This window comes from Macaca nemestrina, chromosome 13, assembly GCF_043159975.1.
Source record: "Macaca nemestrina isolate mMacNem1 chromosome 13, mMacNem.hap1, whole genome shotgun sequence".
Lineage (NCBI taxonomy): Eukaryota > Metazoa > Chordata > Mammalia > Primates > Cercopithecidae > Macaca > Macaca nemestrina.
The window spans coordinates 20,796,004-20,822,619 of NC_092137.1; the positions used below are offsets into that span (position 1 = coordinate 20,796,004).

Consider the following 26,616-nt stretch of genomic DNA (forward strand, 5'->3'; position numbering starts at 1 on the left):
TCACTGGGTACTTTTCCTCAGCCCTAGGGTACCTTTTGGAGTTCTCTTTATAGAGTGACTTCATAGTTTTTCTCCTATCATACCCTAATAATTCTTTAAGTTAAACTAACAATTTTAGTTACTATGTGGCTTCTGTCTTCTGGTTTGATCCAGACTGATACACCTCTCATGTGTCTGTGCAAATTTTTCTTTATAAATCTTTCCCTCATTATACACAGCTCAAATTCTACTTGTTACATGAATCCTTCCTTGAGCACCCCAGGTAAATAAGGGAAATCACCTCTTCCTCTAAACTCACAGCATCTGTCTTTATTATAAGGTGGCAGTGGTAAAGGCACACAGCTAAGCTCCACTTGGTAAAATTTGTCATCTCATGTCATGCCACACTTTCCCACAGCACCACAGACAAGCAATTGATGCAAGGGCTATGTGTCCCTTCCCAGATTGAACATCCTAAGGCAAATGCAATGCTGGCTAGGAAGTAGTGAAATGGGAAATTCCACACATTGATGGTAATAATAAAAATGGCTTTGCAAAGCAATCTGGCAGCATGGATCAATACTCATTAAAGGTATAAACTTTGATTCAGTCATTCCATTCTGAAAAAAACCCAAAATATTTTAAGACTGATACAAGGAATGCTAATTTTAACAGTGAAAAGCTGAAAAAACTAAATGGTAATTGATAGATGAATGGTTAATTATGATAACCCATTATTAGACACTAAAAAAATTATATATATGACTCAATATTAAGGAATAAACTGTAACTCAATATAATGATCAAATATTAAGTTCCATCAAAACTGCTCTAAGTTGGTTATAATTTATGCATTTCTTTTCTAACATTTCTAAAATTTCACTTCTCTAGCCTGATGTTATATTGCCTCTTCCATTCTCTTTATTCCTTTATTGTTTATTCTGTCAATTTAGTGAATTTAGGAAGAAATAAACATATTTATTCTAACCTCTATGTTTAACCAAAAGTCCAAAACTGATTATCTTAAGAATACTTAGAAAAATGAAAAATCCTCACTTAGAAAGTGGAGACCACTGTCCATTAAAAATATATGGACTAAATAAAGTATCACTTCATCTTTTCTTATGGACTGATCTTTTACTTCACTAATAAATGCCACTGTAGCCCAATCTCCAAAACTATCACAAACTACAGTATATTTATATAAGTTCTGACCTTTATAATGTGTTAGAAACAATATTAGATTTAGCAGTAAACACTGTATTAAATTAGAGCACTGACTGAGAAGACACTGGCCAAACTGAATACTTTCACCAGAAGAGAATTTAAAGTTATTAACTATAAAGTTGTTAAATATATTCAAATCATAAATATCAATACTTAACTTCAAGTAAATGACATCTTGGGAGACTGATTAGCCACAAAATCAATGAGAATTCAAGTAGATATGAAAATCAAGCTCAGTCTATAAACATTGGAAAACAAAAAAGTACAACTCTAACACCTCAAATAAAATACAGCTGAGAAACATCGAATTAAAATGCTGGCTAGCTGCTGTGTGGCTTCCCCTGCAGGCACCTAATTCCATGTATTTATAAAGCATCTTTTATTTTACTTCACTCTCATATTTCTGAATCTCACACACCCATGTAAAAGCAGCAATGGAAAATCTGAGGCACTAAAATTAAAACTCTTTCTTACCTAAGAATCCAAGGTAGTTCAGTTCTTCAAATGAGTGTCAGATTAACAAAGGACAGCATGTTGTAATTATATATTGGTAAAGGATAATGGCACGCCTTCAGCCTCAGCCTATAAGCAATCTTTAATAAAATCAATTTTGGTAAGCAGCAAGACTTGTGCTGGATAACAACCAAGCGTGGATACAATTTGTACATCTTAGGCAAGACTATTTTCCTAAATATAGGTTTTAATTTGCTTAATGGGTTTCTAGGGTTTTTTTCCAATTAAATCTCATACAAATCTAGATAATTTGACTAGTGTAAATTTTAGAGGTTCAAATTTATAATATTTGTTATAGTATTTATAATATAAACATATAAAGTCATGGGCTGATTTATTTATATTTATATGTTTAAATATATACTTAATATACACTAAGTGATTCTATGTAGTTAAATACTTACAATATTTATTATAAAGTTAGCCATTGAGAACAGTAAGACTGTACTAATAAATAAAATATTTGAAAGTGGAGTTATAAATAATACATCTTAATCAGCTTCAGCATACAGTAAAAGGTCTGCATTTTACTTTGGCTACTTGGTAAGAATACTGCTTTATTCATGTAAGAACTGTAGATTATAATTTTTTTAAAGTTTGTGTTGCAATGTCCAAATAGTTTTCAATTAAATGTCCAATCTTTCAATAAAACTTGAAAAAGAGGTAATAAGATGGTTTTCTTTCAAAGTTAAAGTACCAACAATATCTAATCATAACTTACATTATTTATTACATATGTAAGATGAACAGGAAGCTTCTAAAACTTCCTCAAATGCCAAAAACTTTATACCTAATATTCTCAAATGTGGACAACTTTGTGGACTGTTATTGTCCCACAATGCCACACAGCAGAACTTCCTCAAATGCCAAAAACTTTAAACATAATAATATCAAATGTGGACAATTTTGTGGACTCTGTTATTGTGCCACAATGACATACAGCAGAGCATATACTTTGCATGTGTCTGAACCTTCATTAGTGCTATTCCTAGGCACTAGTATTAAATCTACTTGGAAAATATGTGGTGACTGGTCAAGTGCAGGTTTGACTTTTAAAGGCCCAGGGCAGAAATACAAAATTTTTAATTGGTATCAGAAGTTTTATTTGGTCATTTTAAAAAATTGGCCTACAAGCCAACAGAAACATGCTGGTGATCTGTATATCCCAAATAATCTTCCATTGAGAACAATTAGAAAAGCCAGAAAAACTTTTTAAAAATCTGTTAAAAAAATTCGTAACCACTGAAAGAATTTACAAGACTGTGAAACAAACTAATAAAATATAGAAAATAATTAATATAGAAATAAGCAGAAAGCAGAGAAGCAATAGAGAATAGAAAATATGACACAAAATGTATGAAACGCAGATAAAGATATGAATGCAGGAAAATTCAAAGTTTTGAAATGCATACATTAGAAAACAAGGCTGCAAATAAAAGAACCATTTGGCTTAAGGAATTAGAAAAAAAAATAAATGAATCTAAATAAAGAAAATAGAAAAAAGATAATAATGTAGATATTAATAAAATAGGAAAAAAAGTTTGCATTAGAGAGGATTAGCAAACCCAAAAGTTTTTACTTTGAAAACACCTATAAATAAGCAAACCCTTGACTTCTCAAGAAAAGAGATGGCACAATCAATCAATATCAGAAGTGAAAAAAGGATATCACTCCAGATTCTACAGACATCAAAAAATAATAAACAAATATTATGAAGAAATGTATGCCAATAAACTTGACATGGACAAATTCCAAAACAAACAAACAAACAAAAAAACTGAACCCAGCAGATACAAAAAGAAAAAAGACTAGAAGACTCTTAATAGACTTATACCTTAAGACAAAATTCTTGGTCCAGATGAAATTAACACTTAAGGAAGGAATAATACCAATTTTACATAGAGTTGTCCAGAGAATAGAAAAAGAGGGACACCTCCCAACTCTTTTTATGAAATCAGCAATTCTTTGTAATTTTTAGTTTAAAATGTACATTATAATTAAGGTTGAGATAGATGCAAAAACTATTCAGAATATTAGCAGACCAAATCTAGCGCTATACAAAAGGGTAATAGATGACAACCAAATTGTGTATATACCAGAAATGAAAAGTTGTTTAAATATTCAAAATTTAATCAGTTTAAGTTACCACATTAACAGGGTAAAGAAAACTTATATAATCATCTCAATTGATAGAGAAAATATTTTATAAAATCCAAGAGTCATGAAAAAATTCTTAAAAAGTGAGAAATAAAGAAATCTTTCATAAAATATAAACATGAAATACATATTTTTTCATATAATACAAGTATTAAAAATCTTCAGTAAATGTTTTACTACGGGTAAAATATTGAAACCCTCTCTGAGTTTGGGATCAAGCTATGGAGGTCTGCTATCAACACTTCTATACTTGAAGTCTTAGCCAATGCAATAAGAAACCAAAAAAAGATATAAATGTATTTAGATTGGATAGGAAATGTGATTATGCACAAACATGATGATATACATAGAAAATGCAAAAAAATCCTTACATATACTAATTGAATTAATAAGTGAATGCAACATGGTCATTAGCTAAAAGGTCAATATATGAAAATCAAATATATTTCTATATACCAGCAACAAACAATTTGGAAATAAAATTTTTAAAAAAGAGACCACTTACAACAGCATCAAAAAAATCAAATACTTAGGAATAAATCTAACAAATGATGTGCAAGACCTCTACACAGAAAGCTAAATGGTTTGCTGGATATTACTGAGACAAATTAAATAATGAGGGGACAAACCATATTCATGAACTGGAAGACTCACTAGTATAAACTCCAAATTAATTCTTAGATTTGTAAAATTCTAATCCAAATCAGGTTTTTTTCCCTTTCCTTTTTTTTTAAAATGGAAATTGGAAAGCTAATTCTAATATGTATGTGGAAGTGTAAAAAGTCAAGAATAGCCAAGACAAGGCCAGGTGTGGTGGCTCAGCCTGTAATCCCAGCACTTTGGGAGGCTGAGGCAGGTGGATCATGAGGTCAGGAGATCGAGACCATCCTGGCTAACACAGGGAAACCCCGTCTCCAATAAAAAGACAAAAAATTAGCTGGGCATGGGGGCGGGCACCTGAGGTCCCAGTTACTCAAGAGGCTGAAGCAGGAGAATCACTTGAACCCAGGAGGCGGAGCTTGCAGTGAGCAGAGATCGTGCTACTGCACTCCAGCCTGGGCGACAGAGCGAGATTCCATCTCAAAATAATAATAATAATAATAATAATAATAATAATAATAGCCAAGACAAGTTTGAAGAACAACCACAAAGTTGGAGGACTTTACCCTATATCCAGGTTTAATAAAAACATACCATTATTAAATACAAAGACAGACAAAATAGACAAAACAGTGGACAAGAACAGGGAATCCAGAAACAAATCCAAACATGTATCTTCATGATTTATGACAATGGTGTTCTTGCAGAGGAGTAAGGAAAAGAAGGTCCTTCAAATAAATCATGCTGGTTCAAATGGACGTGGAAAATAAATGAATCTTGACTCCTTTCTCACATCATAGACAAAATATAGTACTAGGTATATTATAGATCTAAATGTGAAAGGTGAATAATAAAGCTTCCAAAAGATAACATTGGAACATACCTTTATGAGCCTAGGGTGGCCAAAGGTTTCTTAAACAAGGTAATAGTAAACATTAGCCATAAAGGAAAAGACTGCCGGGCGTGGTGGCTCACACCTGTAATCCCAGCACTTTAAGAGGCTGAGGAGGGTGGATCACAAGATCAGGAGATGGAGACCATCCTAGCCAATATCATGAAACCACATCTCTACTAAAAATACAACAACAACAACAAAATTAGCTGGGCTTGGTGGCACGTGCCTGTAATCCCAGCTTCTCAGGAAGCTGAGGCAGAAGAATTACTTGAACCAGGGAGTTGGAGGCTGCAGTGAGCCAAGATCGCGCCACTGCACTCCAGCCTGGTGGCAGAGTAAGACTTAAGACTTCATCTAAAAAAAAAAAAAAAAAGGAAAATACTTTCAAATTCCATCCTCCACTAGAATTAAGAAATTGTATTTAGCAAAAGACACTATTAAGAGAGTCAGAAGGCAAGTTACAGAGCGGGAGAACACTATACATATACACACACACATATATACACATAAGTATAGTATTCTGAATATGAGCCTGTTGTTGGGAAATATATATATACACATAGGATATAAAATATAGATTTTTCTCCCAACATGCACATATCCAGAATTTACAAAGAACTTCTACAAATCAGTAAGAGACAACTCAATAGAAAAATGGGCAAAATATTTGAACAGGCACTTTACAAAAGAGACTATCAAATAGCAACTAAACATAAGGGCTTTCTAGAAGAGTAAAAGAATACTGATACAGAAACTATAAATAAAATACCATTCAGGGAGGAGACTGATTTGCTGGATATGCACAGGCCAATACTGAAGCTATCCTACTGTTCACTATGAAGGCCTTGAATGGCAAGCTAAAAATTTAGAAAACCAGTAATTCCACAAACAGTTTTTCCAAGGAACATGTATCACAAGCTATTAGTTACCACACTTCAGAAAATAAACTATTCTCAGGAAACATTGGGTGTTACAGTTACTCTCACTACCTAAAATATTACTCTAAAACTTAGTGGCTTAAGACAACCATTTACTATGCTTACGGATTCTGTGGGTCAGGAATTCAGAAAGGGCACAACAAAGATAGCCTATCTCTGATCCAAAGTCTGGGGCCTTGGTTGAGAAAACTCAGCAACTGGGTGTGACCTGATCACTGGGGGCAGGAGTCATCTGGAAGTATCTTTATTCATATGCCTGGTGACTGATGCTATTGTCACATAGGCTGTTGGCCTGGAACACCTGCAAGTGCCTTCTCCATTTGGCCTGCCAATATGGGCTGCTTTAGGCTTCTTCAGAAAATGGTGGCTGGGTTCCAAGAGCAAATGTCTCAAGAGTACCAGATTGAAGTTGTATCCTTTTATGACCTACCCTCAAAAGTCACATAGCATCACTTCCATGTTAGACAGAAGCCCATCAATATTCAAAGACAGCATGTTCTTTGTACAATATGACTTTGACATTTCTACTGCGAGGGGTCAGTAGAAGAAGTGTCAAAGTCATATTGTAAAAAGAACATGTGGTATGGGAGTTACTATTGTGGCCTTCCTTGGAAAACACAATCTGCAAAGTTAAGTTAAACACAAAGGCACGTAAGCTTTACTTCTGAGGAACTTTTTTCAAAGCACATCGATAGGAACTGTGAATGCTGAAGCTGGGGACATAGTATACAACAGGGGTCCACAACTCCCGGGCCATGGACTGGAACTGGTTAGGAACCGGGCCACATAGCAGGAGATAAGTGGCAAGTAAGCATTACTGCCTGAGCTCCGCCTCATGTTAGATCAATGGAGGCATTAAATTCTCACAGGAACACAAAACCTATTGTGAACTGTGCATGCAAAGGATCTAGGTTGTGTGCTCCTTATGAGAATCTACTGCCCAATGATCTGAGATGGAACAGTTTCATCCCAAAACCATCACCCTCACTCCCCACCATTTGTGGAAAAATTGTCTTCCACAAAAGTGGTCCCTGGTGCCAAAAAGGTATACGACCTTCTAAAATCTGATTTGACTATATTTCATTAATGGTGATCCTACTAATCTCTCTCATTAATACCTCATCTCCTTCCTCGGAACAGTTTGGGAAAATGTTGTAGGAAAGAGAATCTGGTGGATTTGAAAGGGAGAGGGACTGGATTAAACTAGTTTTTTTTAAAAGAAGACTATGAAAGAAAAAACAGAAGATTACACTAGAGTTTGGAAGCTATCAAAATAATCTTTAGATTATTTCAAAAGAATCTTCTTTAGATTATTTTGATAATAATCAGTCAAATGTAGGCAAGAGTAGGAATGAAAAAGGAGTGAATGGGAGTCTAAAGTCTTGGTAATGATATGGAGAACCAGGGACGGGAAAGGGGCAGGGATGACAGATTTTGATGCCAATGATGAGAGGAATGAAAGCGCTACTCACATACATATAGGGGAAATATAAAAGAAGGGAAATTAGTGGGAGGAAAGGAAGCTGAGATTAGTTTAAAATGTAGTTTAAGTTTCAAGAAAATAAGGAACAAGGCCAGAAGACAATGTGAGCCACAGAACTAAAGCTCAAGACAGAACAAAGTAGACATACAGTTTCTCCAGCTGCTTCTTAAAGAACTTCTCTATCTTGGTTTCTATGCCACCTCCCAGTCCTCATTGAGAACCTTTTCCTCCCCTATTCCCTGTTCCCAAAGTTTCTGCCCTGGGTTCACTTCTCTATATGCTCTCCCTCGGAGATTACATCCACTTCAAGAATTAGCCATGTGGGAGAATTCTTTACATCTACTCCTTAAGTTCCTGTCAAGTTTTTCCAGCTATTGAACATTTTCATCTGGATGCCTCATTGATGCATAAAAAATGGCAAATATCAAAATCATCTTGTTTTAAAAATCAACCCTATAAACCCTACATCATGACTTCTCTGCTGCCATATATAGAACCACTATTCTCCCAGTCACCCTAATTCAAAAGCTTCTTTGGTAACCCCTGCTATATTTTGGGAGCAATATCCATAGGTAAGGAAAAAGACATCAGCAAAATAAAAAAGGAACAACTAGAAATAGGCATTAACTAAGACATGTAAAGTAATGTAAGCCAGTGAGGAGTGTCTCAAGAAAGTTGCAGGATGGTGATAAAGTTTTAAAAATAGATATTAACAAATGTCCAAGAGCGTAAGAACCAAGGCAACAGTAAGAATAACTGAGAGTGCTTTCTATAAGCCAGGTACTGTGCTAAGCACTTCACAGATGCTATCTAAATTTAATCCTGATGACGACCCTATGAGATGGGTACTATTATTTCATCCTCCCACCCCAAGAAAATATGAGAAAATTGATTGAAAGACATTAAGCAATTTGCCTAAGTCCCACAGTTAGTAAGTTGTAAAGTGGCAGAGTCAGAATTTGAACCCATAAATGTCTGAAAGATCCAGAGCTCATGTTATTTTTAAAATTTTCTTATATGCATATATATAATTTCACTTATATGGATAAATGAGATACAATGCATGCTGTGATTTTTCTAAACAATTTTTTAACCTTTTGCATCATGCCTCCATTCTACCTCTCCTCCTTACCATCCATATCTCTCCCAAACCCATGTTACTTAGTATAGTCTTCCATATTCTTCTATAATTATACACAAATATGTTAAGCATTTATGCATTTTTTCATGAATGAGTTGCCAGTGTTTGACAAATAGTAGCATATTATATACACTTCTATGCATTTTGCTTTCATACTTAATAACATATGGATATCCTGCCAAGTCAAAGAGTTTATATAAGTAATTCATTTTTAATGGTTCCATAATGTGGATATACCACAATTTATATGACCGTCTCCCTGTTGCCAAGCACTCAATTAGTTCCCAGTTTTTTCAGAACAATGCTGCAATAAGTACCCTTAAATACCTATGTTCTTACATATATTCATATCTACCAGTGCTTTTGTTTTTATAGGCCAGATTGCCAAGTGTGAAATTACTGGTTGAATTTTAATAGATGTTGCCAGATTATTCTCAAAAAAAGAATGTAATTCTTTTAGCGATGTAGAAAGTTATCTTTCCCTCTACAACCCTATCATCACTAAGCGATACCACTGTTTGTAAGTCTTACAGTCTTTGGATGTAAAATACCTCATTCTTTAAATTGCATTTTACTGACTACAAGCATGTTTAAGCATTTTTTCATGTTTGTTAGCTTTTTAGACTATCTTTTCCACAAATTGTCTCTTCATATCATTTGCCTAGGTTCCAAGTGAGTTATTTATCATTTTCTTATCAGCCTGTAAGAAAACTTTGTATAATGCAGATGCTAATGCTTTTCTGGGCTTCCATATTTTACATATTGTTTCCCAGATGTTTAATTTTTATTAATGTCTACTTCTAAACCTTTAATCCACTATATAAGGCCAATTTTATTTTCTTTCAGATGGAAAGCTACTTGTGCTAATACCACTGTAATACAGAAACCATCTTTTCCCCCACTAAATTAACATATATTCTTTTTCATGCATTAACTTTTCATACTTACTGAGAAAGAGCTTTTTAACCACAATGTTATACTGTCAGTGAGCCTGACAATGAGGGGGTCCATGGTTTATTTTTAATTATATCGTAGGGATAGGAATCAAACTGATAAACCTCAGCAGTCAATATAACCTAAATCTCAAGTATGGCCACTGAAAGTTACCCATTCTACTTAATTTTTGTTTTTTCTTACATTACCTCATTTGTCAACTATGTAAAATCTTCAGTATTCTTCAAGGGAAAAGAAGGAAAGGAGAAATAACTTTTTGGTTTTTTATTTTTATTATTTCTTTTGAGATAGGATCTCACTTTGTCACCCAGGCTGGAATACAGGGGCACAATCTTGGCTCATTGCAGCCTCAACCTTCTCGGCTCAAGCGATCCTCCGGCCTCCACCCCACAAGTAGCTGAGACTATAGGCACACACCACCATGCCTGGCTAACTTTTTGTATTTTTGGTAGAGAAGGGGTTTCACCATGTTGCCTAGGCTGGAAGAAAGAGCTTTTTAAATCTGAAACTATATGACAACTTTAAAAGTTTTAATGAAGTAAATATAAATGTTTCATTCCATCTTCATTCCTGGTTCCTTTTCTCTAGAGTTTCAAAATTCCTACTTTACCTGTCAGCGAGACACTACAGACGATTTTCAATTTGCCAAGGCCTAAATTCTCTTCTCCATTTCCTTCCCCATTTCCCTTTTATTAGGGCCTTTAACAAGGAATTACCTGAGACAGAGAGAAAAAAATTATATACGTTCATGCTTCATCTGCTAATTACAGAGGTAATTTTGCAGAGAAGGTTTAAAATCTTGAGTAACATTAGTTCATATATACAAATAATCTAAAACTGTTATGGTTTTCCAAGAAATTCCATGTATATTGAAAGTAGCTCTCCTTGCAAGATGAAATGTTTTTAAAAGTAAGAACTAAAAATAATTATAAAATTGAAAAAATACTAATTAAAATTAAAAACTTGCTGGATGGGCTCAATAGTAGAGTGGAATTGACAGAGAACAGGATCAGTGAACTTGAAAACAGATCAACAGAATTTACTCAGTCTGATCAGAGAAAAACAGACAAAGAAACAAGAAGGGCATCAGGGACTTGTAGGACAATAACAAATGACCTAACATTCATCCAATCAGAGTTTTAGAGGAAGAAAAGAAAGTATGGTGCTGAAAAAAATAATCAAAGATATAATAGCTGAAAACTTCTCAATTTGACAAAAGACATAAATCTACAGAGTCAAGAAGCTGAGAAAACCTTAAGTAGGAAAAAATAAAAATACAAGATACATCATAAGTCAAAGTTTAGAAAACTAAAAACAAAGAAAAAAATCTCCTGGCCGGGCACGGTGACTCAAGTCTGTAATCCCAGCACTTTGGGAGGCTGACGCGGGTGGATCACAAGGTCAGGAGATCGAGACCATCCTGGCTAACATGGTGAAACCCTGTATCTACTAAAAAAAAAAAATACAAAAAACTAGCCAGGCGAGGTGGCAGGCGCCTGTAGTCCCAGCTATTCCAGAGGCTGAGGCAGGAGAATGGCATAAACACGGGAGGCGGAGCTTGCAGTGAGCTCAGATCCGGCCACTGCACTCCAGCCTGGGCGACAGAGCGCGACTCCGTCTCCAAAAATAAAAAATAAAAAATCTCCAAAGCAGCCAGAGAGAAATGGCACATTACCTTTAAGGGGAACAATAATTTGAATGCCATCAGATTTCTCATCAGAAATCATGGAAGACAGAAAGAAATGGCACATTTTTCAAATATTAAAGTAAAAGAACTGTCAAGGCCAAATTTCATATAGGTCAAAACCACCCTTCCGGAACAAAGAGGAACAACATTCTCAGATGATGGAAACTAATTTGTCATTAACAGACATATCTTTAGGAAGTTCTCCTAAAAGAAATTCCTCAAACAAAAAGGAAATGATGTATCAATAAGGTTTAATTTGAGTAAAGGAAGAACACTGGAATAAGTAATAGTCATGGTAAATATAAAATGAACTATTCTTCATCTCATGAGTTTCTTAAATCGTATTTGATAGTTGAAGTAAACATTATAACAACATTTGATGTGGTGTTCAAGGTGTATAGAGAAAATGCAACTATTAAATTTTAAAAAGGGAAAAAGAAAAAGGACCTTAATGGAAGTAAGGTCTCCACGCTTCAACTGGCAAAAGGCAATAAAAGTATCCCTTGTGATAAGTTGTTACATCTATTGTTATACCTAAAGCACAATAAAAAAGGTTAACTTAGCCAGATACTCAAAAATACTATAAACACGTCAAATAGAATTCTGAAAATATTCAAGAAACCTACAGAAACAGAAGAGGAACAAATACGAAAAACAGGAAATAAACAGAAAACAAGTAACAAAATGGCTGGCTTAAGCCCTACCGTATCAATTACCTTTAAGTGTAAATGATATAACTATACTAGCTAAAAGACAGAGTTTGGCAGAGTAGTTTCTTTTTTTAAAGGACCCAAGCATATAGTGTCTACAAGAAATTCACTAAAACATAATGACATTGGTAAGTTGAAAATAGAAGTATGGAAAAGATATGCCATGCTAACTACTCTTTTTTAAGTAGTGATGGCTACACTACCATCAGATAAAGTAGACATCAGAGCAAAGAAAATTATTGTATAAAGATACAACGATTAATTCATCAAGAAAACATCTTAAATGTATATGCACCAAACAATGGATATTTAAAATACATGAAGCCAAACCAACGGAGCTAAAAGGAAAAACGAGACATTTGTAATTATAGTTGGGATCTTCAGCAACAAAAATAACTATTAGACAATCAAGAAGACACAGAAGAACAGAACACCATGAATGAACAGGACATAACTGACATGTATCGAACACTGCAACCAACAATAGCAGAATACACATGCTTTTCAAGCATACATGGAACATCCACCAAGATACACCATACCCGCAGTCATAAAACAAACTTAAAAATTAAAAATTACACAGCTTATGTTTTCTGATCATTGTGGAAAAAACTAGAAATCAACAACAGAAAAACAATGGGTAAATCACCAAAAACTTGGAAACTAAACGACACACTCCCAAATATTTTCATGGGTCAAGCAAACTTCTAAGGAAAAATTTAAAATATATAGAACTGGATGGAAATGAAAATACAAGACAGCAAAATCTGTGAGATGCAACTAAAGCAATGCCAAGAGGGAAATTATAGCAATAAATGCTTACTTTAGAAACAAAGAAAGATCTTAAACTAATAATCACAGCACTAGACAAGGAGAAGCAAAATAATCCTAAAATGAGAAGGAAGAAAATAATAAAAGAGCAGAAATCAATGACATTAAAAATAGACAAAGATGAAATAAAGAGCTAGTTCTTTGAAAAAGGTCACTGTAATCAGCAAATCACCACTGAAAAAGATAAAACTACACAAATTACTAATACAGCAGCAATAATGAAACAAGGGTTATCACTAAAAACCATGTAGAATACTATTGCCCTACCAAAGCCTGGCAAAGGCAGTACAAAACAAACAAGCAAAAAACTACAACACATCTCTCATACCTACACCTTAACCTCTCATACCTCTGTACTTATACCTTAACAAAATATTAGCAAACAGAATATGGAAATATACAATTATATACTATAACCAAGTGAGATTTATACCAGTTATGTTCAACATTTTAAAATCAATGTAACTCACCATATCAACAAGCTAAACAAGTATTAATTCACTAAACATACACTTACCATATGATTTAGTAATTGTACTCTTGGGCATTTATCCCAGAAAGGGAAAAATGTATGTTCACTCAAAAACCTTCACACAAAAGTTCATAGAAGCTCTATTTATAATACCGTGACCCAAATGTCCTTCAATGGATGAATCGTTAAACAAACTGCAGCATAGCCATCCCATGGACTACTACTCAGCAATAAAGGAATGCATGATACACACAATTTGGATGGATCTCAAAAAGTTACATATGGTATGAGTCCATCTACACAATATCCTTGAAGTAACAAAATTATAGAGATAGAGCAGTGGTTGCTACAGGTTAGGGATAGAGCTGGGACAAGACAGTTTGACTATAAGGAGGCAGCATCAGGGGGCCTTGTGGTGATGGAATAATTCTTTATCTTGATTATGGTAGTTATAAGAAGCTACACATAGACCGGTGTACAAACACAAATTAGTCCTTATAAAGTTGGTGAAATGGAAATACACTCTGTGAACTGCAGCAATGCCAATTTCCCAGTTTTAACATTGTGCCACAGTTATCCAAGATGTTACCATCGAGAGAGGCAGGCTTAAGGGTACACAGGGACTTCCCCGTAAAGTTTTTTGCAACTTCCTGTGACTATGTAATTATCTCAAAACAAAAAGGTTTTTTAAAAAGTTATTAATAATTATATATGTATTTAATTGCAATTGGTATAAGTGGTATGAAAGGGGAAAATTGGGTATCTTAGCACATAGCCCTATATAAACTTGCAAACATACAGGTGAAAGTCAACATATAAACAGATGATGCATAAACAGAATTTTTTTTACAGTCTGCTGTAACTATGGGTATCTCATCTTTCTCCAGAATAACATGTAATAACAAATAATTGTTTTCTATATCCTGACTTGATCACCATCTAGCCCCTTGCAATAAAACCACTGCTTTTTTTTTTTAACTTCTTTTCATTTGCAAATTATATTCTCTTCCTTTCTCATCAGACCTTAAGAAGACCTAAAAAGCAGGCAATTAATAGAACAAGAAATTAAAGGTCAAAGATGTTTACATTTTTTGTTCAAGGACATAAGCATTTAAATGGCAAAATAAATTCTACAGTCCTCTGATACCTATTCCAATATTTCCCAGTCACATATAACTTTGAAATATTGTATAACACTAAAGAATCCAAAAAACAAACTGCAAAATATTGTAGGAGAAAGTCCAAGTGGTAATGACTGTATGTTATACCAAGATTCTGTGTAGTTGTCTTTGCTCCTGCTTGATATGGTTGCGACATGAGCAATTTCACAATTCTTTTTTTAATGACTTTTACATTTCACCTACTTTTGCTATATTTGCTATCTGAATGACTGCACACTAACCCCAGTGAGAATCTTCTTAAATCTGTGCAAGTGGGCCAGAAAATCAAGCTTAAATGAAGATAAAATCCATGACTACTGCTGAGGACATATTAAAAACTAAAGCACACATTACACTCAAGATGAACTTGCTGAATTATCTTTACTAGAAAAAGGCAATTTGTTTTGCACAACTCCTTTGCTATGTCTAAGGTGGCAACTATGACATCAAACTTTCTTGTAATCACACACACACGCTTTTTAAATGTGCCAGAGAGCAGCTTTCAGCTTCTGGACATCAATTAATGCCAAGAATTTCATAAGTGTACAAACTACTTACCTATATTAAATACACTCATTAGAAATAATATACTAATTTCCCTTTGGTTGAAGTATACTTAAAGTGACTTCAGAATTAAGTGCTTAATCTTAAATATATCATGGTAATACTACAAGGGAGAAAATGCTGAAAGTAGAGCAACATTTTAACAAAGAAAAAGTCCTCCAGTCTGAAGGCATTAAGTTATCAAAAAGCAAAATATTAAAATGCAAAATTTTAGATGGGCACCATTGTGTTGCCTTGATTGTGCCCTAGAATGCTACATGCTGAAAAGACGGGCCTTAGCAGCTTTCCAAGCCTTTCACCTTTAGGTGGAAAAATGGGAAAACACACAACAGAGACACTCCTATTTATAGTTTCATAAAGAAGTTTAATTAAAAAACAGCTTTTGAGAATAAACATTCTGGAGATGCTTCTAAATCTTCTGGGTTTCTTTTGGTTGTATCTCTTTCTCCAAACAGATTTGTTCTTTCAACTAAAGGACTATCAACATTTTTTTTTTTTTTTTTTTTTTTTTGAGACAGAGTCTCATTCTGTCGCCTAGGCTAGAGTGCAGTGGAGCGATCTCGGCTCACTGCAAGCTCCACCTCCTGGGTTCATGCCATTCTCCTGCCTCAGCCTCCCTAGAAGCTGGGACTACAGGCGCCCGCCACCACGCCAGCCTATTTTTATTTTTTATTTTATTTTTTATTTTTAGTAGAGATGGGGTTTCACCGTGTTAGCCAGGATGGTCTCGATCTCCTGACCTCGTGATCCGCCCGCCTTGGGGCCCCAAAGTGCTGGGATTACAGGCGTGAGAGCCACCGCGCCCGGCCAGGACTATCAACGTCTTGTGTTTGGTACACAGGACACAAAGCAGTTGTCCGGTAACTACTTGCGAGGGAAGACACGAATTAATTAATCAAGGAATAAAGTGCTCCAATCTGCATCCTGTCTTGCGTGGGGAAGAAAACCGAACTAAGACCCCAGGGTGAGAGTTTACGGTAAAGGTCTTCACCGTGAATAAAAGGCGGCGTGAGCACTAAACGCTGGGGACAAAGAACACTCATGGCCCAGAGTTTGACCCCTCCTAGCCACTTCTTCCCGGCCGGTTGCCCAACCTTTTGGCCTCTACTCCTCCACGGGGGAGCCGTAAGATTCCCTCACAGGTGGGCTGCACTTAGGGGTTCAAATGCTGCATTCCTGCGCTCGGGTGAGCGACTGCCCGGCCTGCAGCTGAAAGTACACGCAGGCCAAGTGGCTCCTAACTAGCGAGCTGTCGGAACAGTATTATTTTCGCTGCTACGGGCCATCTGGCCCAGGGCAACAGGGGCTCTGCGAGGAACCACACAGAAGAGGCGCCAGATCCCGCGTGCCTGCCCACCCGTCCTTCCTTTGGGCAGTCACCCTGAGCTCGTGAAGCTGTACCTCACCTGTCCGCCTGGAAGGCGGCCGGCTCTCCCTGAGGGTCCTGGGAAGGCGGCACAAGACCGGAAGTGCTCCCTTCAGGTGACGTCACAGTACCGCGCCGCGAGCTGATCCTGGAAGCCGATGTCAGCCGGACGCGCGGCGCACAAGCTGCCTGGGAGATTTCTGTTTGGGGCTTGGAGCCGGTGGTCCAGATTCAGAGAGACCTCTTGGAGGGTGTTGGGGTTTTCCTTTCTTTTTCGTTTGAATTTTATCCGCCTTTTATTTTCTGTCATCCTTGATATACTTATGGCTTCCCTTTCCTTCTCTCTCATTTGTTCCATGTCTGCTCCTCTTTTCTCCCTCTTCCCATTTCCCTCTTTCTGCATTACTAGTTGCATATCTTCCCCACATACACGGGAAAGTTGATTCTCATTTGATCATGTTCATAAGCATGATCAATAAAGTATTTTTTAATTAAGGTGTTGCCAACTTTAAGAAAATTCAGAAAATAATATTAAGTATAGAGTTGATTTGGGCTCAGTGCTTGAGAATGGCCACTCAGGAACTTAGATTCAAGTTGCTTTGAATATACACTCCAATTAGCAAGCAGTCAGAGTAGGTTTTTAAGGAAAGGAGAGGAGGCAGATCTTGTTTACCAAGAATTTATATTTTAAAAACTTAAGCTATTGACTGGCTATGCTTTCTTCCATGTATCACAAATTCCAGGAACATAAAGATAATGGGTGAGGCAGCTGGTAAAGAACAAAATGCCTTTAACAATTGCCCTTAGACGTGGGAAGGCGTGATGGAAGCCAGTATTCACGTCTGTCTGGGCCTAATAAATTTTGCATACCTCACATAGCTCAGACAGCTCTGAGCTATTTTTCTTAGTATGTGCATTTTTTTGGACATGTACACAATAATCTGCAGTACAGTGTAAGCATAACATTTATATGCACTGGGAAACCAAAAACATTGTGTGAACTGCTTTATTGTGATGTTTGCTTTATTGTGGTAGTATGGAACTGAACCCCCAATATCTTCAAGGTATGCTTGGATTTAAAAAAGAGGTTTATTTAGGTCATGGTTTTGCACGTTGGAAAGCTCAAGGGGCATAGAGTGAGCATCTGCTTAAGTTCTGATTACAGTTTTTTGTGCAGTGTCACAACATGGTAGAAGGTCAAAGGGGAAACTGATACATGTGAAAAGGGACCAAACAGGAGGTGGAAGCTCACTGTATAACAACCCACTGTCTCAGGGACTCTCTCTTTTCCAATCTCTCAAGAGCTGTTATCAAACCAAATGGGTTCAATTGCCCTGTGCAGCAAGACCAAACACTGACATCAGGATTATAGTGAAAGAAAGTGAGGCATTTATTGTAGGGTCCCAAGCAAGGAGAATTGGTCACATAGTGCTTAAGACTTGAATTCCCCAACTGTTTGTAGGTAAGGGTTTTTAAATGCAGGGGTGTCAGAGATTATAAGCAAAGTCATAAATCAATATATGGAGGTTATATATTGGCTTAACCTAAAAATGCAGTGAGGTAGGATGCAGGACTTGGACACCAGACCAAATTGAGGACTGGCTACAACAGGGCCAGGGAGGAAGCAGCTTTCCATATTAATGCCCCTTTCCATGGCAACAACCTGACAACCCAGAGGTTACCACCTTTTTCTAGAAATTTCTGCATAATCCACCCCTTAATTTGCCTGTAATTAAAAGTGACTATAAATATGACACAAGAACTGCCTTTGAGATGCTACTCTGGACACACTGCCTATGGGGTGGCCCTGCTCTGCAAGGAGCAGTATCTGTGCTGCTTCTGGACACTACTACTTCAATGAAAGTAGCTATTTAACGCCACCAGCTCACCCTTGAATTTTTTCTTGGTGAAGCCAAGAACTCTACTGGGCAAATCCCCAATTTGGGGCTTGCCTGCCATGCATTGGCAGGGCATCTCAAAGAGGGGGACCCACAGGTAATAGGTGAAATTTAAAAATTTTCTGACTTGTGATTTGTTAAGAGGGTGAAACTGTCTAAAAATTTGACATTAGCAGAAAAGGATGTTAACTTGGGCTCATGGGCATGGCCTCATTTAGGGTCATCAAGAAGAAATTTAGAACGAAGAATAGTAGTCAGAGTTTAGTCTTCGGTTCTCCCTTATTTGAGGCCTATGTGCCGGTGGGTCCATTTAGTGGGGATCTGGGTTTCTGAAAAACAACTTGGGACATATGTTAAGATGTTACCTTTAGTTTTTATAGGGAATAAAATATCCTATAACATTAATTTTTTGGCTATTGTTTTAAGCTATTATCTTCTTGCTTTTAAGTTTTTTGTTTGTTTTTGTTTTTGTTTTTTAGGACTAGCTAGATGTCTGGAATTTTCTTTAAGGAAGTCAAGTTTTTTTTATTTTAATCTTTTGGTGGAGGGTGCCCCACAAGACCTTAAGAGGGGTCTCTGCTCTGTGTCAGAACAAGAGCTGACTTTGGCGAGAACAGCAACGATCTCTTCATGAGGGATCCACCCCATGACCCAAACACCTCCCTCTAGGCCCCACTTCTCAACATCACCACATTGGGGATCAAATTTCAGCATGAGATTTCTTGGGGACAAACTATATCTAAACCACAGCAACACATATTGTGATAAGAAATAAACCTTTGTTGCTTAAGGCTCTGGAGGTTGTTGCTGTTGTTTCTTAACACAGTGCAACACAGCCTGTCCAGCTTGATGCAGAGGGACAGCCACTCAGAGATTCTTTTTTCTCCGTCTGTTGATTTTAATTCCTAATACCCAGGGGAGAATTTCTGATTGGCTCAGCTCAGGTCTTGTCCTAGTCCATTTTCTGTTGCTTATAGTAGAATACCAGAAACTGGCTAATTTATAAAGAAAAAAAATATTTCTTACAGTTATGGAGGCTAGGAAGTCCTAGGTCGAGGGCTATACCTGGTGAAAGCAGGCGGAGACTCTCTGAAGAGTCTTGAGGCAGCACAGGGCCTCACTTGTCCATGGGGCTGAGTGTGCTAGCTCAGGTTTCTCTTTCTCTTCTTGTAAAGCCACCAGTTCCCCTCACGGGATACCCAATAATCTAATTCAGTAACCTATTGATCCATTAATCTATGAATGAATTAATCTATCCATGAGGGCTGATTTAATCACACCATAAAGGTCCCATCTTTTAATATTCCCCATTGGGGATTAAATTTTGACATGACCTCGTAAATATATACACCTACTATGTACCCACAAAAATAAAAAACAAAACAAGTATTTAAAACAAGAAGAAATAAATTTCAACATGAATGCTATGGTTTGGATATGGTTTCTTTGGCCCCCACCAAGTCTCAGATTCAAATGTGGTCCCCAGTGTTGGAGATGGGGCCTGGTGGGTAGTGTCTGGGTTGTGGGTTGTGGGTTGTGGATGTGGATCCCTCGTAATGGCTTGGTGCCATGCTCCCAGGAGTGAATGAGTTCTTACTCTGTTAGTTCCAATGAGAGCTGGCTGTTAAAAAGAGCCTGGCACCTCCTCCCTTCTCTCTCTTGCTTTCTACTGCTGGTGCGGTCTCTACATACCAGTTTTCCTTCATTTTCAACCATAAGTAGAAGCAGTCTGAGGTCCTCACCAGATGTGCATGCCAGCACCATGCTTCTGGTACAGCCTACAGAGGTATGAGTCAAACAAACCTATTTTCTTTATAAATTGCATGACCTCAGGTATTCCTTTATAGCAACACAAACAGACTACAATAATGAGTTTTGGGGGGGACAATTATTCAGACCCAGTACCAATTTTCTGTCTTAGCCCCTTTTCTGTTGCTTGCAATAGAATACCTAAAACTGGGAAATTTATACGTTTTATTTCATTTCATTTTCATTTTTCACTGTAACCTTGAACTCCTAGGCTCAAGCTACCTTCCTGCCTCAGCCTCCTGAAGAGCTGGGACTATAGGCATATGCCATTATACCTGGCTAATTTTTATATATTTATATCAGTCTGCAGTGGTGTATACACACACACACACACACACACACACACACACGCGCGCATATATTTAGAGATGAGGTCTTGCCATGTTGCCTAGGTGTGAGTTACTGTATCTGGCCTGAAACTGGGTAATTTATTTTAAAAACAAATTTATTGGGCCAGGCATATTGGCTTACGCTTGTAATCCCAGTTCTTTGGGAGGCCGAGGTAGGTGGATCGCGAGGTCAGGAGATCGAGACAATCCTGGCTAACACAGTGAAACCCCATCTCTACTAAAAATACAAAAACAAAATTAGCCAGGCATGGTGGGTCGCACCTGTAGTCCCAGCTACTGGGGAGGCTGAGGCAGGAGAATGGCGTGAGCCCAGGAGGTGGAGCTTGCAGTAAGCTGAGATGGTGCCACTGCACTCCAGCCTGGGTGACACAGCGAGACTCCATCTCAAAAATAAATACATAAATAAATAAATAAATATAAAAACAAATTTATTTCGTACAGTTCCAGAGGCTGAGAAGACAAAGGTCAAGAGACTGAATCTGGTGAAAGCCTTCTCGCCAGTCCCACTCCTATGATAACCCATTAATCTATTAGCCCATTAATCTTAGTCCATGAATGGATTAATCCATTCATAATGGCAGATCCCTCATGATCCAGTCACCAACATAGCAGATCTGGTGTCCAGCAATCATCCAATAGTCAATGGCAAGTGCTTGCGGTCATATTGACTTTTTGCCGTAAGTAAGAGGATCATAGTGAATGGGGCAGACATTCCACAAAGATGTCTACTGTAATCACAAATGGCCATAAAGTCAGACCACTGTACACTGATTTAAAAACAGTACATGAAAAGCTATCATCTCTTGGATAAAAATTTTAGACTCTCATTACTCATCCATTTTTTATTGACTGTCTGTTACATTCCAAACACTCTTCCAGGCTGGGAATACAAAGGCAACTCGAAGAGAAATGTCATTGTTCTCACAGACACAATAAACAAACTAAAGAAATTAATATATAATGACAGTACAAGGGGAATTAAAAGGCAGGGTTAGAAACATAGAGCAAGGAGTGCATTAGTTACCTCTTTATCCAATTGCACCAAAATATATCAGCTTAAAACATAAAACATTTATTACCTTACACAATTTCAAAGAGTCAGGACACAAGTAGCAGCCTAGCTGAGAGGTTCTATCCAAGTCTTTCATGAGGTTCCTGTTAAGCCAGTTGCTCAGGGTTACAGCATCTCAAGCCTTGACTGGGGCTGAAGAAGCAAGACTAGATTATTTGGTTGTTGGCAGGTCACACTTCCTCACTGGCTCTATGCCACAGTTCTTCACCATGAGGACCTCTCCACAGTGCTGTTTGAAATATGGCAGCTTTCTTCAATCAGAGGAAGAGATAGAGAATACAGAGAGAGCCCCCAAGATGAAAGCCATAGTCTTTTATAATCTAATCTCAGAATTGGCATACTGCATCATTCCCTCAGTGAAATGAATCACTTATCACTTCTATATGCTATTTATGTAGATATGTGAATTCTGAAAGGCTGGGGTCATTTTGGAGATGTGCTGCCACAGTGGTGCATTACTTTATACTGTACAGGGAGGAAAAATTCTGTCTTAGGTAATGTTGAGAAGAGAGCTGCATGAAACTAGGAAATAAATGTGGGATAAGGAGAGTGGGAGAATCCTTAAATACTCTAATCTCACCTGCCTCTTGCTTTCATTCTGAACTCAAGGCTCATATTTTCTAAATTATCATAAGATAATGATATGCTCCCTTGATACTCTCTCTGTAGTATTATTTTGAATTGTTATTTAATACCTACATGGAAATTTAAAGTATTTTATTCATTTATTTATTTTTGGTTTTTATTTTTTGAGGCAGAGTCTCATTCCTGTTTCCCAGGCTGGAGAGCAGTAGTTCGATCACAGCTGACTGCAGCTTTGACTTCCTGGGCTCGAGTGATCCTCCCACCTCAGCTTCTCGAGTAGCTGGGACTACAGGCACACACCACTACACCCAGATAATTTGTTCTATCTTTAGTATAAATAGGGTTTTGCACTGTGGCCCAGGTTGGTCTCAAACTCCTGGGCTCAACTTGTCCGCCCCCTCAGCTGCCCAAAGTGCTGGGATTACAGGTATGAACCACCACACCTGGCTGGAATTTTTAAGCATTTTAAAGTCTTCTCTAAAACTGTAAATTTTAGGAAATGCTGCTAATTTTAGGAGTAAAAACCATGCAGTTAAATTAGTTGTTCTAATTCATTATTGATTTGTATTCAACTCAAAATACTGGTTTATTATTATAATTGTTATTCCTAATACTAAATAAATCTATTGAAATCTAATATAGATCTTAGTGTAAGGCACTGATAGGGTTTGGCTCTGACTTCCCACCCAAATCTCATTTTGAATTCTAATCTCCACGTGTCGAGGGAGGGACGTGGTGGGAGGTGATTGGATCATGGGGTGGCTTCCCCCACGCTGTTCTCCTGATAGTGAGTGAGTTCTTACAAGATCTGATGCTTTCAAGGGGTTTGGTAGTTTCCCCCGTCCTCTCTCTCTCTCTCTCTCATTCCTGCCACGTAAGATGTGCCTTGCTTCCTCTTCACCCTCCACCGTGATTGTAAGTTTCCTGAGGCCTCCACAGCCATATGAAACTGTGAGTCAATTAAACCCCTTTCCTTCATAAATTACCCAGTCTCTGGTAATATTTTTATAGCAGTGTGAGAATGGACTAATACAGGCACATAGAGAAATGTGTAATCCTGTATGGTGTATTTGGTTGGATAGCAAAGCTGAGCATAGTTCCAGCTAAGAAATGGAATAGAAAGTAACATTTTGGTGATAGTATGGCAAAACAAAACTGAAGCAATGGGTGACATGGTGGACATTTTTTTTTCTGTTGTTTAGTTATCTATTCCCACCCTACCTCTCCTTTTTTTTTTTTTTTTTTTTTTTTGAGACAATGTCTCTTTCTGTCATCCAGGCTGGAGTGCAGTGGCATAATCATGGCTCACTGAAGCCTCCAATTCTTGGGCTCAAGGAATCCTCCCACCTCAGCCTTCTGAATAACTAGGACTACAGGTGCAAGCAACCAAGGCTGGATAATTTTTTTTCTCTTAGAGATAAGGTCTCACTATGTTTCCCAGGTTGATCTCAAACTCTTGGGCTCAAACAGTCCTCCTGTTTTGACCTCCCAAAGTGTTGGGATTGCAGGTGTGAGCCACTGCGCCTGGCCCTCTTATTCCTTTCTAATAATACTTATTTTTTCTCCCAAGAAGCTCATGTGTTTAGCTCTGGGACAGCCCTTGATTGGCTTAATCAGTTATCATATTCCCCTTCCCTGGACTTACTCACTAGTTCCTGGCTTGATCTATAACCTAAGCCCATTCTGTCAGGGTGAAGCGTGGGATGTCAGCAAAGTTGTGTTCTTTGTCTTTCCAGATAATGTGCTGTATGAATATGATGCCTAAAATTGCTGCAGACATTTTGTCTCCATGATGCAAAGTTAAAATAGGGAGAAGTAAGACATGGAGAGAATCACAGAGAAGTGGAGGCAGGGTTCTGATCATCTGCTACTGTCTGGACATTCTAGTTTTGTGAGCCAAGAAAGCCCTATGTTTAAGTCAGTTTCAGTTGTGTTGTTTTATTTCCAGCAGAGAGCCTCCTGATACATCCTTACCTACTCCAGGGGTATCTGAGGACTCATTATAAAAGCCACGAAGGGCTGACTGCCTGTTTCATTTGGTTTAGTAGTAGCCACAAAAAGATGCAATGAAGGGTTTCCTGATTATTTAACTTCATAATTGGGTGATAGGAAATAAGTTATGGAAAGGAAGCTCCACAATGTAAATTGAGACATATAAAATAGGCTAATTATGAAATGTTAAGGAATGTGCAAATGACCAGAAGGAGAGACTTCTGTCAGATAATAATATCTGCTGCATATCAAGTTCTGTGACTTGACAGAGAAATGGCAAAATGGTTTACATGGGTCTAGAAGGGGCAAAGAAGTTTGAGGGAAAGTTGAGGATGATGGTCTCAGACATAAACGGCCCCTCTTTGCCCAATCCATATGGACTCATGTCTGAGTCGTGTGGAGAGAAAGCTCTAGCAGCAAGAAGAAAGAAATAAATTTTTCCTCAAAGTCTAGGAGAGATTTTGGGATCCCAAGGCAATCCTCTGTGACAGGAACCACTGTGACAGGTTTTGGTACCAAGGAATACAGCAGAAGGGAGAAAGCTGCCTCTTGGAGAACAGAGAAATCCAGTAAAGTGTCCCGCAAACATGAAATGATTTCAGAGGTCTATCAACCACCAACCACATGCAGCACTTACAGGGAGGGAGTTACAGTGGAGATAGTACGGAACCTTTTGGCATTTCATGAGCAATTTCATTGAGAAGAAAGAGAGGAAAAATGCTGCATTCCTCATATGTCTGAGATCAGCTATGCAGAGACCCTTGAAGGAAACTCCTAGGAACTGCCACAATTGCTGGAGAACATTATTGGGGGTGAGGGATTAGTCAGAGACACTTCATAGCAAGGCTGATGATGTCACAGTAACAGCAATCCAGAGAAATGGGTAATATTCAGATCTTCATGGTAGGAGAGGATAATCTGATGGATATTAGAATGCTAGAAGGACCTGTGCTCATTAATCAAAAATGTTCCCCTCTTCCTTATTATTCCATTCCACAGAAAGTGGAGACTCCTGGTTTAGATATCTGTTGAATTAGTATGTGTGGTTGATGATTATATGAAAGGCAGAAAGAGGAAGAAAAAGGAAAGAAAGAACAAAGAGATGAGAGAAAAAAATAAATATCTTTTTTCAAAGTATAGAAGACAAAGATTTCTCTTCAATGTGTACTTTAGAGATCAGACCACGAGTCATAAATGTTAATGAATTTTGAATTATGGTTTCCCACTGGCTCTAATACTGAATTTTCTTATTTATACATTTATAAATAGGGATAATTATAAATGCTTTGAAACATAGGATTATTTAACGCAGCCCTCCACAAAATGGTACTGGCATACCCTGAGATCCACATTAATTCTTTTTTCAAACACTTTGGGTCAGAAAACAGATCACATAATGATTCATCTTAAGCATAAATTAAAAATCAAAATCCATTCTTTTTTAAATTTATAAATGTGTATTATTTTAGTCTTTAAAAATCTGCACAGAATAGAGATAATAGCTAAAAATTGACAAAGTCATATTTAACTCCCATATTATAGCTAAGCTGTTCCTCTTGGTATTTAATTATGCTAAGACTCAAAGAGATAGATGGTCCTGAAAGCCAGCACACTTGAGCTGTGAGACTTGGAGATTCTTGTTGGCAGACTATTCATTGATAGTACTGCCTTCATACATGCACTTGGCTTGTAAAATGAATAAGAAAACCTGGCAAACACCAACATTTAGATGTTCCTGCCATCAAAAATTATACACTATATATGTATATACTTACATACATTTGTATATATGTGTTTATATATATTATAGAGAGACACTAAAATCGTATTTTTAAGACTTTCAAGGTAATTCACCATTTAGTATAACTGCAACACCAAATGTTTTGTATTAATCCATGATATGACCCATTAGCCCTCCTCAATGAAACCACATCATAAAGAAGCTTTTAGTGGCAGGACGGGGTAGGGTGAGGATAAGAAAAATATGGGAGATGTAGTTCAACTATCTCTATAAATTAAAAACAAAGTAGAGATTTGTAGGACTAGCTGCAGATGAATATCCCTTTAGAGTACAGTATGTTCCCATTTTATTGGATTCCTTGGGAACTTATTGTCAATTCAACAAAGCTTTTGTGGGTTAATAATACTGTTATAGGACTTTTCACAAATCATTCCTTTTTATTTTTTAATGGAGACTTTATATTCCCCAGTAAAATAAGAATGGAATTTTTCA

General features: G+C 37.2%; 1 protein-coding gene across 3 annotated transcripts in view; it reads right to left on the minus strand.

Moving 5' to 3' along the window:
• LOC105479862 (lipid droplet associated hydrolase) overlaps positions 1–16,823 on the minus strand; it is a 150,768-nt gene extending 133,945 nt beyond the window's left edge. The window contains exons 1-2 of one of the 3 annotated variants that reach the window (XM_011738187.3): positions 16,718–16,782; positions 10,498–10,603 (exon numbers count right to left, since the gene is read on the minus strand). The gene's annotated coding sequence lies outside the window, so the exon portion shown is untranslated. Of the gene's footprint in view, positions 1–10,497; positions 10,604–16,717 lie in introns of all 3 variants that reach the window. The other 2 variants (XR_986134.3, XM_011738186.3) reach the window with 2 other exon arrangements.
• Between the last annotated feature and the right edge of the window lie 9,793 nt (positions 16,824–26,616).